The sequence below is a fragment of the Belonocnema kinseyi genome, chromosome 8, assembly GCF_010883055.1.
Source record: "Belonocnema kinseyi isolate 2016_QV_RU_SX_M_011 chromosome 8, B_treatae_v1, whole genome shotgun sequence".
NCBI lineage: Eukaryota > Metazoa > Arthropoda > Insecta > Hymenoptera > Cynipidae > Belonocnema > Belonocnema kinseyi.
In genome coordinates, this window is record NC_046664.1 from 67,002,245 (window position 1) to 67,010,993 (window position 8,749).

General features: G+C 24.8%; 1 protein-coding gene across 3 annotated transcripts in view; it reads left to right on the forward strand.

The window, feature by feature from the left end:
• The window catches only part of LOC117178125, an 82,291-nt gene that overhangs the window by 57,546 nt on the left and 15,996 nt on the right, over nt 1-8,749 (forward strand). The window lies entirely within an intron of this gene.

The following is an 8,749-nucleotide window of genomic DNA, read 5'->3' on the forward strand; positions in this document are numbered from 1 at the left end:
AATTTTTTTAACTCAAATTGTAACTGATACATTTTTGGTTGAAAATCGATATTTATATTAAAAACTTGATATTTTTTAGTTAAAAATGTAAAAATTATGTTTAAATTTCATGTTTTTTATTGCAAATTCTTTCTGGTCTTAGGATTCATCTACTTCGGTAGAAATTGAATCATCTTTTTTGAATGAAAATCACAACTGTTTGGTAATGAAATGTAATCACTTTTATTTGAGGATTCAACTATTTACTTAAAGAGGAATGTTTTTTCATAAAAAATTTTTTGCTGAAAATTGAAGCATTTGGTAACAATTTAATTTAATTTAATTTAATTTAATTTAATTTAATTTAATTTTAATTTTATTTAATTTAATTTTGTTAAAAAATTCAACTATATGGTTAAAAGTTAAACTTCTTAGTTACAAATTCATTTTTTTGGTTGAAGATTCATATCTGCGTTTTCACTTTTAAAAAATTAATATTATTTTATAGAAATTAACTTTTGTCCAGCATTTTGCGCTGATTATGGAAAAATTTTGCTAAAAATTATATTTTTTAAATATTCTTCATTTTAGTTAGAAAATTAATCTCTTTGGTTGAAAATTTAACTATTTTAATGAAAATGCGTGCATTCTTGGTTGAGAATTAATTTTTGTAACTAAAAATATAACTTTTCTATTTTGGCTTGAAAATTGATATTTTCTAGTAAAAAATTAATAAATTGTGTTAAAGAAGTCTTTTTTTCCTTAAAAATTCGTCGTTTTGGGTTGAAAAATTATATAATTTGGTTCAGGATTCAGCTATTTTTTGTTGTTGAAAATTCAGCCTTTTTGGATAAATTAAAATATTTGTTTGTAAAATTATATTTTTGGTTAAAAATTTAAACTACTACTCTTATGAAAATGTAACTGTTTTGTAGAGAAGAAAATCCTTCGTTGAAAAATCCTATTTTTGAGTTCAAAATTCAACTATTTTATAAAAAATTCAATTATTCAATCGACAATTGTTTGTTGTTGAAAATTAATTTTTTGGGATAAAAACTAATCTGTTGTCGTATAAAATTCATTTTCTCACCTCAAAAAAATTCCATTTTTTTTGTGAATATTGGAAACTGGAATAAAGAATTGTGTTCGGGCATGGCCTGCAGTGGCCTTGATCTTAATTCCAAAGAATCGGAATGTTAAAAATTTCCGCTTTTTGGTTTAGGATTCAACTATTTGGTAAAAAAGGTCATTTTTTAGTTGAATTCAATTCATTAAAAATACGTTTATTCCCAGTTAAAAATTAATTGTTTAAACCTGAAATTCGGTGATTCCATTTTGGATTCTAAAAATATGTTTTTTATTTAAAAATTCATTTATTTGGTTTGCAATTCATCTTTCCAGATTGAAAATTAATCTATTTGGTTGAGAATTCAACTATTTCGTCAAAAAAAGTTTTTCAATATATTTTAATTTTAGCTTTGCGTAGATCTAATATTAGAAAAGTATCCACATTCATTAAGAAGTTACACGTTTCTCGTAAAAATGAAAAAAAAAATAAAAAGAAAAAGAATAATAAAAATAAATTACTACATGTTTGAAAGTTTTATCCACCGAGTGAACCGGAAACTTTCTTGCTCTTCATTAACTCTCCAGAAACTCAAACTAGTAGTAACAACCCTTTCATAATAATAAATTGGAGGGTTGGGTAATATTATATTTTATGCGGACTTTACTGTTACAATTTATCTCTACAGTTACGTAAATTAATTCTGGCAATGGAAAACATTGCTTGGATTAAAAAATATTTAATTACACAAGGATAAATAAATAAACACGAAAAAATAAAGGAGTACGAAAAAATTACCGGCCTAGTTAAAATTTGTGAATGGAAAAATGTTGCTTGTTAATTAATTAATTTATTATTGCATAATTAAATATTTTATATTTAGCTACGTTACGTAAAATCAATTTTAGATTCTTTTATTTTTCATTTTTATAAATTTCCATAACCTTATCATATATATTTTATTTATTGCTTTATTTATTGATAATTTCAATAAATTTTTTGTGTGCATAATTTTAATTATTTGGCAAATAAATAAATATGTATTCAGTTTGAAATATAATAAAACGTTTATACAAATTGAAAAATATTTTTGTACTATAATTATAACCTTAGTAATAATACACATTTGAAGTAGGCGTGGAAAATAGTTTAAGATTAATAATAAGATTTAAAACAACGTTGAAGAAATTTTTAGCATTGTTCAATAATTTTAGCGGGAAAAGTAAAAATGACAGATATTGCGTCCTATTGTTATTAATTAATTAATTGAATTAAATTATTTCGCAACTTAAATACAAATGTATCAACAACTATTTAAAAATTTTCATCTTGAGGTTCATTATTGTTATCTGATAATTATTGCAAACTGAATAAATTATAATGTAAATAAAATACAAATAAAAAATAATCAGCAAAGAAAATAACAGAAGTTTATTTTTGTAACAAAATTTTATCAAAATATTCCAAAAATAAATAAAAGAATTACTTATTCCCTTTTTTCAAAGAAAATATATTATAATATTATTGTATATTATGTTGTATGATACGTTGAAAATTTAATTTTTTTGCAGAAAATCTAATAACTTAATTACATGTTTTTAACTAATTTGTTAAAAATAATTTTTTGTTTGTTAAAACTTATACTTTCGGATTACAAATTTGACTGTTTGGTTAAAATTTTATGTTTTTTGTTCAAAATTTCAGTAATTGGTTAAGAGTTTATTTTATTTTTTATTGAAAACTAACAAATATTGCTTAATGTAATTTTTTGGGTTAAAGGCTCAATGTTTGATTTAAAACTAAATTTATTGTTACAAATTTAACATTTTGTAGAAAATTATTCATTGTGGCGTGAAAATGCAAAAATTTGGTTAAAACATTTTTCTTTCTTGCCTAGAAAATCTTTCTTGGTTAAAAATTGATCCTTTCTGATTGAATAGTAAACTATTTTAGTAGTAAATTCAACTATTTGGTTGAAAATTAATGTTATTATTAAATATTTATATTTTTTGTGGTAAATTGTATTTTACTGATATTCTTATTTTGTTAGAAGTTAAGAAATGTTCCAGAAAAATTACACTTAAACGATAAAAATTGAGACACATCTGATGCGAACCAGAAATCTGCTTAATTAGTCGCAATTATAAATCAAATAATTATTCAGAAACAGTAAAACAGGATTCTAGATATACTCATTGCAACTTTCACTAACATTAAAACTATAACTTTCTACATTTCCTTAAACTTTGAGTGCCTAATTAGAAAGAAAGTATTTGAAGCAAATTTTAAAGTTCTGATTTACTAAAATTTTAATTATTGAAAGTGCAAGCTTTCGGATGAAGAGTTACGAATGTGCTCGTAAAATATAGAACTATAAAATCCTTTGAGTGAGAAAGATTCGAACTTTATCTCGAAGTTTATTAGCGAGATTTAAGTATCCGGTTGATCATCTCTTTAAGTAATCATCGAGTCTCAAAGAGAACATCAGAAGATTATTATTAGAAAAATATGGAAATTAAAAATTTTCAAATAGTACAGCAAAATTTAATTAAAATTAAAATTTCGGTTGCCTCTGTTAGAATTAAAAACGTAGAGATCCTATCTTTTTGAATAATTTTGAATTATTTTAAATTTCCGACTACCTTTTTCAATCTCTACTTCTCTATCTCATATTTTTTATCCTTCCATGTCAATTTTTTTGTATCACATGGTTAGTCTACATTTCCGACAATCTTTTTAAACATCCTCTTCTATATCTTAATATATCCTTTATTTTTCCGCGTCAATATTTCATTACTTCTCGGTTCACCTAAATTTCCGACTTTTTGAACACACTCTTCTCTATCTTATTATATTCTTTATTTCTCCGCGTCAATATTTTCCTACCTTTTGGTTAATATAAATTTCCGACTACCTTTTTCTATCTTTTCTTCTCCATCTCATTATATTTTTTATCCTTCCATGTTAATATTTTTCTATCCTTCAGTTAATCAAAATTGGCGACTACCTTTTTCAAACTATTTTTATCTATCTCATTATATTTTTATCCATCCATGTCAATATTTTTCTATACCTCGGTTAATCTATATTTCCGACTACCTTTTTCAGTGTCTTCTTCTCTATCTCATTATATTTATTATCCATTCACGTTAATGTTTTTCTATCCCTCAGTTAATCAAAGTTTCTGACTAACTTTTCCAATCTCTTTTTATCTATCTCATTATATTTTTATCCACTCATGTCAATATTTTTCTATACGTCGGTTAATCTACATTTCCGACTACTTTTTTCAGTATCTTCTTCTCTATCTCATTATATTTTTTATCCATCCATGTAAATATTTTTCTATCCCTCGGTTAATATAAATTTCCGACTACCTTTTCAATCTCTTCTTCTCTCTCTAATTATATTTTTTATCCATCCATGTTAATATTTTTCTATTCCTCAGTTAATCTTTTTCTTTTTTTTTCCAATAAAAATTCAAGTCTATTTATTCAATACCTTCTTTTCTATGTCATTAGAATGTTCATCTATATACATCAATATTTTTTTATCTCTCATTTAATATAAATTTCTGAATATCTTTTTCAACCTACTCTTCTTTATCTTATTAAATTCTTTATCTATCAACCTGAATATTTTTCTATACCTTGTTTAATCTAAACTTCCGTCTATCTTTTACTATCTTCTCTTCTCTATTTCATCCTATACTATATCTTCTTTGATCTCTTTGTCAATCTGAATACAGTTTAAATATACTCTTTTGATTACATTTTTATTAAATACTCTTTTTCAGTTTTTTCTTCTCTGTCTATCCTTCATCTTTCAACATAAATATTTTTTGATCTCTCTTTTAATACCAATTTCCGACTATTTTTTTCGATCTATTTTTCGATATAAATTTAGGTCTTTTTTTACATCTCTCTTTCTTTATCTCAAGACATCCTATATCTAACAATGCTTATCTTTCTGAATTAATTTTTCAATCTTAATTCCCGTCTATCTTTTACAATGTCATTTTGTCTATCTCATCCTATAGTACATCGATGAATGTCTAATTTTTCTTTTTTTCAATGCAAATTTAATCTAAATTTCCGACTACCTTTTCCATCTCTTCTTATCTATCTCATTATATATTTATCCGTCCATATCAATAATTTACTATTCCTCGGCTAATCTACATTTCTAACTATCTTTTTCAACATCTTCTTCTCTATCTTATTATATCCTTTATTTTTTCGCGTCAATATTCTTCTATCTCTGAGTTAATCTAAATTTCCGACTACCTTTTTCTATCTTTCTGTTAATCTAAATTTCCGACTATCTTTTTCAACACCCTTTTCTCTATCTTGTTATATCCTTTATTTTTCCACGTCAATATTTTTCTACAGCTTGGTTAGTCTAAACTTCCGACTACCTTTTTCTATCTCTTCTTCTCTATCACGTTATATTTTTTATCCTTTCATGTCAATATTTTTCTATTCCTTGTTTAATCTTTTTTTTTCAATACAAATTCAAGTCTATTTTTTTCAACGCCCTCTTTTCTATCTCATGATATCCTTTATCTATCGACGTCAATATATTTTTTTATCTCTTTTCCAATATAAACTTCTGACTATCTTTTCCAACCTACTCTTCTCTATCTCTATAGAATATGATTCTATCTCTTGGTCAATCTGAATTTCCGAATATCTTTTTCAACACCCTCTTCTCTATCTTTTATATTCTTTATTTTTCCACTTACATAATTTTCTTCATCTCGGTGAATCTAAATTTCGGACTACCTTTTTCAATCTCCTCTTCTCTGTCTCGTTATTTTTTTTATCTATCCACGTCAATATTTTTCTATTCCACGGTTAATCTGAATTTACGACTACCTTTTTTAAGATCCTCTTCTCCATTTCATCGTATCATGCATCTATCAACTACCTTTTTTGATATATTTTTCTATCTAAAACTCCCATCTATCTTCCGTCTATCTTTTACATGCTCCTGTTTTCTATCTCATCCTATACTATATCTAGCAAAGTCTATCTTCTTCTATTTGTTTGTCAATCTAAATAAACGTCTATCTTTGTCAGTTATATCCTCCCTGTTTCATCCCAGTGGGCAAAAAATTGGGCGACGTCTTTACGACATCTTTACGACATCTTTACGACATCTTTACGACATCTTTACGACATCTTTACGACATATTTACGACGAATTTACGACAAATTCACAACTTTACGACAACTTTACAACATGCTATGCCCATGTCGTTAAGGTGTATTTACGATATCGTAAATAAGTCGCATGCTATGACGATGTCTTTACGATATCGCAAAGACACTGAAACGACATAGAAATAGGATGTCGTAAAGATGTCGTAACGATGTCGTAACGATGTCGTAACGATGTCGTAAAGACGTCGTAAAGACGTCGCCAAATTTTATACCCACTGGGAGAATGAAAAAGATTTAAATTCGTAATGGATTAATAGACTAAGGGATTACAAATTTATTTTGGATTTTTTTTTGCAAAAATAATCGCCCTTAAAGTAAAAATACGTTGCGGATACACTCAGGGTACCTGGGTTGCCACGGTAACAAAACATTCAGTTTTGAGTGGATTATTAACTTCTTTTTAAGTTATTTGGAATTTACATCCTGTGTGTGGCAACACGTCGTACAACGTTGTACGCCGGGTTGCAGAGTAACCGTTGCATTCACTTTTGATATTTATTACGAAGAATAAAAGACAAGTAAACAATTTCGATTTCATAATTATTTAAAAAATTGAAAAAAGGGAATGAAATTTTAATTTTCTTTCAATACGCTTTTTGGTTAGAAATTCAACTTTTTGGTAAAAAATTGGTCTTTTTGGCGTGATAATTCAACAATTTGAATCAAGTTTGTTCTCTTTTTGAAAAGTCTTTCTTGCTTCAAAATCCAACAGTTTTGGTTAAACATTCATCTTTTTGGATTGTAAAGTCAACTATTGAATAGGAAATTAAATTTTTTGCGCTTTTTAATTTGAAATATAACAAATTTTTGTAGTTTCAAATTCATATTAAAGTGAAAGACTTGACAGTTTCAAAATTCCAAGTTAAAAGGATTTGTTATTAAACATTTTAACATTAAATACTTGCATAATAAATTTAAAAAATTAAAACAATTATTTCTCAAATTAAATTCATAAACATTACAAGATTTTTGTCCTTTTTAGTTGAAGATATTTAGAAATAAATAGTTTAAACTTGAACTTCAGTAATTAAAGAATATGTTTAGTTTCGAATGGTTAAATTTTAATTTATATTTTAGGTCTTGATTTTGAAATCAATATTAAATTGATTTAATTTTGTAAAATATAAATAATTTGATTCTAGATGATTAAAATTTAAAGTTTTTCCATTTTTTAAATGTTCAACGACGTTCAATTTTAATTTTTTTTTTCATTCTTGAAAAATTTGTCAACTGAATTAAAATTTTCAATAATAGTTATTTATGTAATAAAATATTAAGATTCTAGAAATTCCGAAGCTTTGATTTCGAAATATCCAATTTAGTTTTTAATTTTAAAGTAACAAATTTTAGTCGCTTTTATTAGAAATAATACCATGTTAATTCCTTTGAATTTTAAATAATTTAATAAATATTAATTGGCCCAATCTGAAAATATTCAGTTTTAAAGTATGTTAGTTTTAAAATTTTAATTTGAAATCATACCATTTCAAGATTCTGCAATAAAAAATAAAAAATTTTAATTTTTTTTCCATTCAAAATATTGTTCAATATATTTTTTTATTATCTAACGCTTTCAATTCTTAATTACTAATAATTTTGTTTAAAATTATTTGAAACTAAATGTTTAAAACTTTGTTTATAAATTTACTCTTAAATTGTTCATAATGAAACATTTGATGGCATTTTTAAGAAGACTGATTTTCATTTGAAGCATAGCAAATAGTTTAAAGAATTAATTATTATTTATTTGTAACTTTTTCATAGAATTAAAGTAGAGAATTCTACTTGAAAAAAAATTTATTTAGGTTTGTCGCTTATTATTGAAAATATAATACATTTAGATATTCTATTAAATATTTAATTTGTTAATCAAATTTTTGAAGTTTAATTGTACATTTTGATGAAAATGCGATAAAAAAATCTGCTTGTAGTACTATCGGAATTATGTAGATATTTAATAATAAACGACAACGTTAACTAGATTAAAAAACAGTTAGAGTTGCATACCCTTTCTTAAGAAAAAATTAGAAGTAAACAGTTTTTAATTTATTTAACAAATGGCAAATGCTTTAAACAACGATCACTTTATGAAACTTAGTCGTAAAACACACATAATTCATTGCAAAGCAGGTAAAAATATAGGACATATTTTTAAGAATTTTATTGAGCTTTTTATGTAGGAGAATCTACTTCAATAAATAGTAGATGAAAAATAATATTTTGTATTTAAAAAGGATGAAAATGGTCTATTTGTAACTTAAACAGTTTATAGCAAAGTTAGATTTGAAGTATAAACAATAATCTTCAGTTAATTTAGACTATGAAACTATTCTAATACAGGTGAAACATGCAAAAATTTCGCCATGTATGAATAAATATCCTATTTGTTAAGTCTAGTTATTTATAAAAAAGGTGAATGTTAGATGTTGACAATACAGATATTATATTTTTTTCGTAAGCTTAGGGTGTTGTTTACGTT